General features: G+C 45.0%; 1 protein-coding gene across 1 annotated transcript in view; it reads right to left on the reverse strand.

Moving 5' to 3' along the window:
• LOC141128905 (4-hydroxyphenylpyruvate dioxygenase) overlaps positions 1–7,164 on the reverse strand; it is a 150,417-nt gene extending 143,253 nt beyond the window's left edge. The window contains exon 1 of the mRNA XM_073616543.1: positions 7,142–7,164. The gene's annotated coding sequence lies outside the window, so the exon portion shown is untranslated. The remainder of the gene's footprint in view (positions 1–7,141) is intronic.
• Between the last annotated feature and the right edge of the window lie 3,779 nt (positions 7,165–10,943).

Consider the following 10,943-nt stretch of genomic DNA (forward strand, 5'->3'; position numbering starts at 1 on the left):
GCTACACCTCTGCATGAAGGTGTACACAGCAACCCAGGTGTCAACTGTTCTGTAGGTCCTGAGTACCTTATAAAGGGCTCTAGGCGATAGCAGTGGTAATACCGGTGGTTTCTTGTAACACCTAGTCATCCATCTGACATTAAGCTCTGAATGATGGAATTTTTACTGCCAGGTTTGAAAAGTGTAACACCCCCTAAGTGAGTAATTTTCACAAACAATTCACAGTTTCCTTAAAATTTTAAAGTAGAAACTATTCAGGAGACATGTAATAGGTGAGGCTACGGTATTGTTCCAATACAGGGTGAATCCGTCTTACCTAACCAATGTCATTGATCCCTATTTAGGGTCCAGGCTTTGCCTGTCATGGTGAGCATACACCCAGAGGAGTCTTCGGGGTCTGAGTTCCATGAGGATGGACCATAGCCTTGGACCTGTATAGGCACGCTGCGGCCAACTACACACATTGCCCTAATCGCCAAGGTGAGCGCCTAAGCAGGATCCAGTGCCTGAAGCAATTACAAGGCCTTCCCCACTTTGCAGAGTCTGGGCATGGCTCCTAAAATTGTACAAATGACACACTGATCCAGATCTACTGCTTCTATTGTATTAGAAGTCCGTAAGAAGTTGATTGAAGAATCAAAAGTAAAATACTAAACTAGAGATGAAACAAATCCTCCTACATAAGCTGTGCCTGTTTATCAGCAGTCTACTCTTTTCTACAGCCGTTCAAAGTCCAGAATTTATAAAGCTTGTCTCAGCTGTCAGAAAAAAGGGGGCGGAAAGCTGAAATTACACTCCGCAGAGCTCAGTGAGGAGAGCTGATTGGAGGCGAGGCAAGGGAAGGGATGCCTGTCACCCCCCACATAACACAGGAACAGAGCTGAGGCTGTCAGTCTGCTGAAGCTCACTCCATGTCACCTTTTTTCTCTTGGTGTCAGGAAAACTTTTCAGAAGTGATTCATGCTGATAGCAGAGGAACCAAGCATCAGACAGAAATGACACTTGGTGCTCTTAATCGAGACAAGTACACACTATAGAGGGATATGATTTGTTCATATTTTATGTCTAAGGTTTATTACCATTTTAAGCATAGAATGATTTTGCCATAAGAGAGAAGAGGTTAATAAACCTAAGGACACTAGCAATACAAGAAGGTTTCATGGAGTGGAGTAGGTTTTATAGGGGTATGCCCAGGGGGACATGTCCAGCAAAACATTGCCAGAAGGGTCTATTCACTGAAGGTAGCAGCCTATAAGCAAGGACTATGCATAGCCAGCCTGTGTCTGGTATTGTATGATTAACTCAGTCCCTTCTGCATTCTTGTTTTGGGTCAAGGACTCAAGAACAAGTATTGAAGCCATGTGAGAAGGGAGCTCAGCAATGGCAGTTTCTATATCTCTTTCATGACAGATTTCCTTTAAAGAGACTTTGTCGCTATAGGGTCAAAACAAAGAGCAATACCTGCAGCAAGAAGAGGCTGTATACTTTCCTACTTTCCTTTCCATCGACCTGTGTCTTGAAATGCCTCTGCAAGTATTCTTCTGTCTGGATGAGTTGAATACCAGCTTTTCCCATTGCAAGCAGTAGTTTCTGCCACCGGCTCGTATGTCTTGTAGTGGAATATAAGCTGAAGAGAGGAACCACTGTGTGTGGTGGAGGTAGCTGGCATTCAAACACCTGGAAGTGTTGAATACTGGGGACTAGTAGCATCATGGTGGCGAGACCCAAAAAAAGATAAGAATAGAGCCTTTTTCTCTTGGTAGGCATGGTGCACCTGAAGATGTCATCTGTGACAAAACTGGTAGGGCTTAGCTGGACACACAGTACTGCGCTTGCGCGAGGGAATGGAGGCCATCTTTGCTGCTGGAATCCCATACTACTGTGTTCAGGGACATGCTTTGTTACTTCTTTGCATTTGTAAATTTTTAAACCTTAATAAATTTCTTTTTATGAGTGGTTTTACACTATGTGGAGCATCTTTTCTATTATATGCACATCAGTCCTGCTGAGTATATTCCTAGTGGATTAGCGTTTCCTTGCGGGCTATGGATGCATGTGATGATAGTTAGCCAGCTAAATTCCTAGTGTTTCCTGTAGAATATGGGAGGTTAGAAGAGTGCATTTTACCCCAGCATCTTTCAGGACAGCCACCATGAGAGATCCTGGCTCCTCCCTTCCACAGGAAGCACTGCGTCAGCCATCTGTAAAATTCAAGCTTCCCCTGCCAGCCCTTCAGTTATTAGTGTTTCCTTTAAGCGGGAGACACTGCAAGGGACCAAGGCCGGATAGCCGGCGGGGCTGAGGCAGCGAGTGGTCCTGTAAGGGGGGGGGGGGGACTCTTCTTCCGAGAGCGGATGGACGATTCAGGGGCCCGCTGGCAGATCCACATAGTGCGGCCACAATGGAGCTTGAGTGGGCCAAGTGGTGGGTGACATCATATCTGGTGGGGCTGGACACTTTCCCTCAATCCGTGGCTTCTGGTTCTGCACGCTAAAAGCAGGCCAGGCAGAGGCTGGAGCGAGCCGGGGTGCTGTACAGATAGCAAGAGGCTCCTGTGCACCACATTGTGGGCATGTCGGAGGCAGAGCCAGCCCAGAACTGGCCACAGCGGGGCCAGCTCCAGCCATCAAAAGGTAAGGGGAACCTGGGGAGGGATTCCCCCTTACCGTTACTTCTTCCCACTGGATAGCTCCTAGGGTGGGGCTCCCTCTGGGCAGTCAGATGAGGAAGGAGGATCAGGACCCTGGGAGGAGGGCCTGGAGAGTCCCTGGGTGTGTTCCCTGGGTACAGCTGGCGGAGGGGGATCAGGGTCCCAGCAGCTGCTAACAAAAACTCCAGTATGCTTGTGTCTTGCAGAGTAAAGCTACAGAGAAGTCTAGATCCTACCATAGCTCTAAGAGGAAGTGGTGTCCCTCCTGCAGGGTTACCTTAGGAGACAGCTGGTCTAAAATATTATGCAAGGAATGTAAAGACGTTCTGGTTAGGGAATGGGCTTCAGAGCAGGAAAGTGATTTAGCAGCCTCAGTGAAAGAGCTTTCCTTCATGTTTCAATCGTTTAAAACACTTTGAGGGATTTCAGGTGCCGCAGCCCTCAACGGGCCCTTTACCTGTCACAGCTCCTCTGCCAGCCCAGCAGGGTTCAGCACCAGCTCTGCTGGTCATCCCTGCCAGAGAGGAAGGGACCCTTGGGGTCCCCAGGGAGGAGACAGGGGGAGCAACCGGACAGTGCAGCCTCAGGCTCCCAAGCAGAGTCAGAGGGAGAAGTGCTGGATGGAGAGTCCAGTAGGCCCTTGCAGTACAAGCTCTCCCTAGAGGAGGTAGAAGACCTTCTAGGGGCGATCCACATCACTCTAAGAATGCAGGCAGACAAAAAACCTTTGATGCTCCCCGATCAGATGTATCAGGGCATGGGGGAACAGAAAAAAGGTTTTCCCTGTCCATGACGTCCTGGTGGATGCGGTCAAAAAAGAGTGGCTTGATCCAGAAAGGAAGCCCTTCTTCTCCAGGGCACTGAAGTGAAGGTTTCCATTTTCCGAAGATCCTGCATCCCTGTGGAACAAGAATCCAAAGCTGGATGCAGCCTTTTCCCAGGTGTCCAGGCACACGGATCTGGCCTTTGAGGACATGGGGGCCCTGTCAGACGTTATGGATAAAAGGATGGACTCCCTGTAGAAAAATTTGGGAATCATCCGTGGGGAATCTGAAGCTAGCAATGGCTGTCACGGTGGTGGCCCGTAATCTAGAATACTGGCTTTCCCAGATATAGGCGCACATAGAAGCAGGAAACTTTAAAGAGACAATACTATCCTCCATGCTGCTTAAAGGGGTGGCCTATATAGCGGACTCATCGGCGGAGCCTGTCCGTATGTCCGCCAGATCCTCGGCCCTGGCTAATTCGGCCAGAAGTGGCTTATGGCTTAAAACTTGGCAGGGGGATAGCGCCTCCAAAGTCAAGTTATGTGGCATCCCACTGGCAGGGGATTTACTCTTCAGTCTTGGTCTGGAAGTTGTGCTAGACCGCACAGCAGATAAGTCTTTTCCAATTAAACGCAAACTCCCAGTTAAGTCGAAGAAGGGGTTTCGCACTCAAAAGGCGTGCGGGGGTCCCTAAACCTGAGGGTCAGAAAAAACCCTAGGGGCAAGGGCAAAGGGGGAGCAATATTTTGCTCTCCTGAACAGCCCTGAAAAACTCAATGACAGTCTGGCCAAGGTGGGGGGGAGATTGGGGGCCTTCCTCCCACAATGGGAGGCGGACTCTTCCAGCCAATTTATTCTGGGGATTGTAGGGAGGGGATACCACCTAGAGTTCTTAAGATCTCCCCCATGCAGACTCCGAGGCCCTCTTGGAATCGCTGAGAGAGTTGGAAAGCCAGAACGTAGTGCACCAGGTTCCAGCGGACGAAATAGGACAGGAGTTTTACTCCCACGTCTTTGTCGTGTTAAAACCCTCAGGGAAATACAGGCTTATTTCAAACCTAAAGCCCCTGAACCAGTTGGTGGCTTACAGAAAATTCCATATGATTTACATTTTTTCCGTCAGAGCACTATTACCCCCCAAGCTGCTACATGGTCTATAGACCTCAGAGATGCCTATCTGCATATCCCGATCACAGAAAGTTTCCAGAAGTTTCTTCGCTGGTAAGGGTCGGAAAAGAAACAATCCACTTACAGGATTTTCAGGCTTTTCCTTTCTGCCTATCTACCTCGCCCCGCATTTGAACAAAAGTCAATGCAGAGGCCCTGGCCCTTCTACGTCTCGGAGGCGTCTCGACAGTCGCCTACCTGGACGACTTGCTTTTCTTTGCGACTTCCGCAGAACAGTTAACTCGCGATCTGGAATTCACAAAGGACTTTTTGTAATTCCTTTATTAATATAAAATAGTCATAGGAAACACATACATTAGAGATATGCATCTGAGTACGTCATCAACAAACTCCAACATATGAACGGCTAATTAAGAGCAAGATAGCAATCTCAGAGGAAGTATTCAATAGAACAGTTCCAAAAACACGACTGTAACATATATATAACTGCTCCCCCCAATTTCATTGGAGAAAACATCATAATATTAGCAATGAGACAGTAGAAGGCACACATGGTGAGGTCACACGTGCCGGCAGGTGGAAGACCTTGAGTGATCAAAGGGGTTCCACTGATCTATCAATCAGAAATTCCAAAGAGCGGGAAGGGGAGAGAAAGAAAGTGGATCAAGGGGTGGGTGAATGGGACGGGGGAAAGGACTTAAAGGAAACAGAAAGGGGGAGGAAGGACCGACAATGGGAGGAAAGTAAGGAAGACAGGGCCCCCAGTCATCCCTCTCCCCGGGTAGAGCGAGGCATATGGAAGTTCACTGGGTGGTGGAAAGCTCATCAAGGTAGGCATCGGTATATACAAAATAATTCCATGGCCTCCAAATTTCTGTACACATGTCTTCAGTGTTACGCAGTGTTGCTGTGAGTTCCTCCATGTCACGTAAGTTGACATTGACTTTAGGGAACCACAGAGCCTTCGTTGGGGGGTCAGTATCTCTCCAGCAAAGTGGGATGCAGGCCTTAGCGGCGTTTAGAAGTTGCATTGTGAGAGAAGATTTGTATATAACAGGTCGATCTGTCAAGTGCAATAAACAGGCCGCAGGGTTAGCATGCAGATCGACAGCTGTAAGTTATTTAATGACAGCGGTTACATCTTGCCAAAACTGTTGAACTTTAGAAAATTCCCAAAAAATGTGGATCAAAGTCCCACCCACCGCACCACAACGACAACAGGAATCTGGGACCTGGGGGAACATACAGTGAAGCTGGAAGGGGATCCTGTACCATCGATTAAGGATCTTATAATTAGTCTCCTGTACCCGCATGGCAATGGACGACTTTTGGTCAAAATGGAGGACCTTTAGTCTTTGGACAGGAGTAAGGCTCAGAGCCAGATCTGTTTCCCATTTAGTGAAAAATGGAGGGACATGTTCTTCTCCAGAGTGAATCAGGGAGGAATATAGCAAGGAGATGGAATAACATATCGGTTCCCCTCTGTGACATATTAATCCAAAACAAGTGAACGAGCGAGAGATGCCTGGGGTACAGGAACAACGTCAGAGAAAAAAAGCGCAGTTGAAAGCTGCTCCAAAAGTCCAGGAGGAGGGTCAATAAGATGGGCTAGGTCGGAAAAAGTTAAGGCCCCTGTTGACATGAGGAAGTCCTTCACGTGAGTATATCCCTGAGCTTTAGGACGATGAAACTGCCCACCCTAAAGTTTTATACTTGTAAACACCAAAATCTCAAAACGAGGCTAGTCCTTAAGTGGATAGAATGCATGGAGTTAAAAAACCTTCAGCCTTTACCACCACTTTAACTTTATGCTGCTGTGATTTATGCTGCTGTGATTTGACTTAGAGGGAGGCTACTTTCATTTTCTATGGTGCCACTGTATGTAAGTGATGTAGCCACCCCTGTTTCCCCTCCCGCCAAAGATGGACTATAGACTATGGAATGTAGTATGTTCATAGAGTGCTACAAGCATGCACTGCTTGTTCCAGATAAACAGAAGTGAGAGGGAAAAAGGAGAGGTTTTGGGAGCACACAGAGAATGTTACAAAAAACACAGCAAGAATAGATTACAGTGCCTTTAGGGTAGTGGATGTGTATAGTTTTTGGAGAATAAGGATATTGTTTATTGTCACTATGTTCTATGTAAGTGCTTAAAAATCATAGAGCTCTACATTACTTTTGTAGTGTATGCTTCTATAGCTTGATCATACAAAGAGCTGTAGTTCAGTGTTACACGTCATTGTGGAATGCCATAGTAGAGTCTGATTACAGGAAGAACAACTGTACTTTTTGATGCCTCTAAAGCACAATACATAAGTACTTAACCCACAGGAGCAGTTGAAATATACATATTATTTTAAAATTGTCTTTTTATAAAATTATTAATACGTCTATTTCTACAACTGTTATCACTTCATTCCTACTACTGTTATTAGCGCCTGCATGCATGAGTATGTGCTGCAATGCACGTTTACCCACCCTTAGATCATCAAAACGTTAGATTAGTTCAGAGTCCTTTCACAGATCTCGTACTGCATTGGCAAAACAAGAAGTAAAAGAAAGCTCAGAATAAAGCTACATATTTTTTAACACTTACCTCTAAATTCCTACTTCTGTAAACTGCCTGAAAAAAGAAACCGAAAGGGGAAAGGGTTGTCTTCTTCCTCCTTATAGAAAGATAGGAGGGGTTTAGAAGTCATAATGATGCTTAACCACTTAAGGACCGAGCCTCTTTTTGAGATTTGTTGTTTAAGTTAAAAACAGTTTTTTTTTGCTAGAAAATTACTTAGAACCCCCAAACATTATACATTTTTTTTTTCTAACACCCTAGACAATAAAATGGCGGTCATTGCAAAACTCTGTCACACCATATTTGGGCAGCGGTCTTACAAGCGCACTTTTTTTTGGAAATAATACACTTTTTTGAACTAAAAAAATAAGACAACATTAAAGTTAGCACAATTTTTTATATTGTGAAAGATAATGTTACGCCGAGAAAATTGATACCCAACATGTCACGCTTCAAAATTGCGCCCGCTCTTGGAATAGCGACAAACTTTTACCCTTAAAAATCTCCATAGGCGGTGGTTAAAAAATTCTACAGGTTGCATGTTTTGAATTAGAGAGGAGGTCTAGAGCTGGAATGATTGCTCTCGCTCTACCGATCGCGGCGATACCTCACTTGTGGTTTGAACACTGTTTTCATATGCAGGCGCTACTCACGTATGCATTCGCTTCTGCACACGAGCTTGGCGGGACGGGGTGTGTTTGAAAAATTTTTACATTTTTTTTTTCCTTATTTATTTTACCTTTTTATTTTTACACTGTTCTTTTTAAAAAAAATTGCGTCACTTTTATTCCTATAACAAGGAATTTAAACATTCCTTGTAATAGAAAAAAAGCATGACAGGATCCTCTTAAATATGAGATCTGTGGTCAAAAAGACCTCAGATCTTATATTTACACTAAAATGCAAAAAAAAAAAAAAAAAAAAAAAGGCCCTTTAAGAGCGTTTTGATGTCGCTTCCGCCCTGCAATGGTATGGAGACGGATGGGGGCCATCTTCCCCTCACTCGTCTCCATACCCAGCATGAGAAAGGACCCGATCGCCTCCACCGTTGCCGATGGCTCTGGCAAGCAGCGGAGGGCACCAGAGTGTGGTGGGGGGAGGGCCCCCTCTCCTGCCGCCGATAAAAGTGATCTTGAGGCGAATCTGCCGCAGAGACGACTTTTATCTGAAAGCGGACCACCGGCCGAAGAAGAATATACCGGGTTATGGCAGCTAGCTGCTGCCATAACAATATTCCTTTTCAAACTTAGGATGTATATCGGCGTGCGGCGGTCCGTAAGTGGTTGAAGGAAGCCTCTACTGAGAGAGATATGGAGGTTGTAAAGTGAACTTTCTAATAAAAAGATTCTGTTTGCTTGGCTGCCCCAGGTTTTTCTAGCTTCTGATCCACTAAACCTAGAAAACATTTGCAGCCAGTAAAGTCAGAAATCCTAAGCTGCGTGCTTTTTACTGTATGTCAATGTTTCAGAAAGTGTTGAAGAAAACAAAATTAGCATGACAGCCAAGGGAACTAGCATTTAAAAGGCGAAATTAGATTTGGCAGCATACATAGGTCTGTCCCCATTACACGCTTCTTATAAATTGAGACTATCTATATTTGTTAACATTTAGGAATGGTAAATTAACACCTTGCCTACCAACATATGCGGGATTTAAAGCGGGATTCCGGCCAGCAAAATTTATTTTTTAAAGTCAGTAGCTACAAACACTGTAGCTGCTGACTTAGTAGTAGACTTACCTGTCCTGGGTGCCCGCGATGTCGGCCGCCCGAGACCGACCCGTCCCTCGGCTCTCAGGTCCTGGCACCGCCATCCTAAGTAAGGGAAAGAGGCAGTGGAGCCTTGCGGCTTCACTACCAGTTTCCTACTGCTCACGCGCGAGCGGCGCTCTGTGAATGGCCCCGTGGTTTTCTGAGAACACACACAGTTCCCAGAAGGCAACGGGGCCGCTCACCGAGGAACAGGACACGCCACGGAATAGGAAGAGGCAGATTAGGAAGATTGCCTAGCAACAAGGGTTCAGGTAAGTTTAAAAAAAAAAAAAAATTCTCAATTTTTTTAGGATTTTTGGTGCAATTTTTTTTTTTCAGGGTGGCCCTCCACTATAAGAAATGTCCTGGTATTCAAGGGGTTAAAGTGGATGTAAACCCTCACATATACCCAGTGAATTGAACAGCCTTAGATACACAGATGAAACAAATCCTCCTACATAAGTTGTACTTGTATATCTGCTGTCTTCCCCTCTCTACATCCTTTGAAAAATGCAGCTCGTGTTTAAAAAAAAGTCTTTATTATTCAGCAGTACATAGTGCAAATACAGTCTCTCCACCCACCCCTATGTGAGAGCTGATTGGAGGAAAGGGACACACCCACCCTCCACATAGGGAGAGGAACGAAGGAATGTGCAGAGCCAACTATATTACCAAAAGTATTGGGCTGCCTGCCTTTACACGCACATGAACTTTAATGACATCCCAGTCTTAGTCCGTAGGGTTCAATATTGAGTTGGCCCACCCTACGGACTAAACCTGGAATGCTATTGAAGTTCATGTGCATGTAAAGGCAGGTGTCCCAATACTTTTGGTAATAGTGTATATTCTGAATAGAGCTTTGGAGACATACTAGTAAACTACAGATTAGATCAGATTTCATGAATGGGGTTTACAACCACGTTAAAAGGAAGCTTATTGCTATTAATTTTTAGAGCCAGAGAAGGGCTTCCAGTTTAAAGTGATCCAGGCAGCTTTAGATAACTTATCCAGATGATGCAACCCAACCCCCCCCCCCCAGCACCCATAGCCCAAGGCTATACCTTTAAAGCCTGGTACACACTATTAGGTTTTTTTTTGTAGAACCCAGCAGGCTGAATGAAAAAAAAAAAAGGGGGGGGGGTAAGAGCTATCTGATGTTAGTACAGCAATCTCCCCCTGAGCTATTGTGTTCTGACTGGGGAACTGAACTGTCCCCCCCCCCCCCCCCCCCACCAGAACACACCGGCTGCGAGCGCTGATCCGATGCTTGTTTTCCAGCATGTCCGTTCAGCTGGCTTCTGTCGGACAGGTCGGTGTACACACGGGTTGAATGTTGGCCGGTTTCATTGAACCAGGCCGATATTCGGCCCATGTGTTCAAGGCTTAGGAGCATACATTCCCCAATCCCCCCAACTTATGAACCCAGAAGCGACATGCATTATATCACTTTCAGGTTCACGGCTGTCGTTCCTTGGCTAATGTGGATAAAATAAATTAATTAATTAAACCACCCCCCACACCCTGTACACACACCCCAATGAAAACACCCAGCGTAGGGCCCCAACGTGAGATATTGACCAACATCTGAGTGTGAGCAAAAATTCTAAGGATATCATTCACAGTTAACTCTAAACTGATAACCTGTACATTTTTTTTTTTTTAAGCGTTGCTACAGAGAATTTTACCATAGTTTTCTGTGATTTCTGAGGCATACATAATTTTAAGGCTTGACATGTTTGGTATCAAGTTACTCGATGCAACCTCAGCTTTTATATTTTACAAAAAAAATAAAAATATTGTGCTTGGAATATTAATTTTACAGTATTTTTTCCCCTAAAAACATGCATCTGGTAAATAGTGGAGCAAATATTGTGCAACATAAAAAATTGCAACAGCCACCATTTTATCCTCCAGGGTTTGGTTTTCAGAAAATATAACTGTTTTGGGTTTAAAAAAATTTACTGGCAACATTTTTTAACACATACAAAAAATTTAAAAATACTCCAGTGGGCAAGAGGTTAATTACTCTGGTGGTAAATTTCAAGTGTACTGTATGTCCGGGTGAAATAAAATAAAAAA

The sequence above is a fragment of the Aquarana catesbeiana genome, linkage group LG02 (assembly GCF_042186555.1).
Source record: "Aquarana catesbeiana isolate 2022-GZ linkage group LG02, ASM4218655v1, whole genome shotgun sequence".
In the NCBI taxonomy this organism is placed as follows: Eukaryota; Metazoa; Chordata; class Amphibia; order Anura; family Ranidae; genus Aquarana; species Aquarana catesbeiana.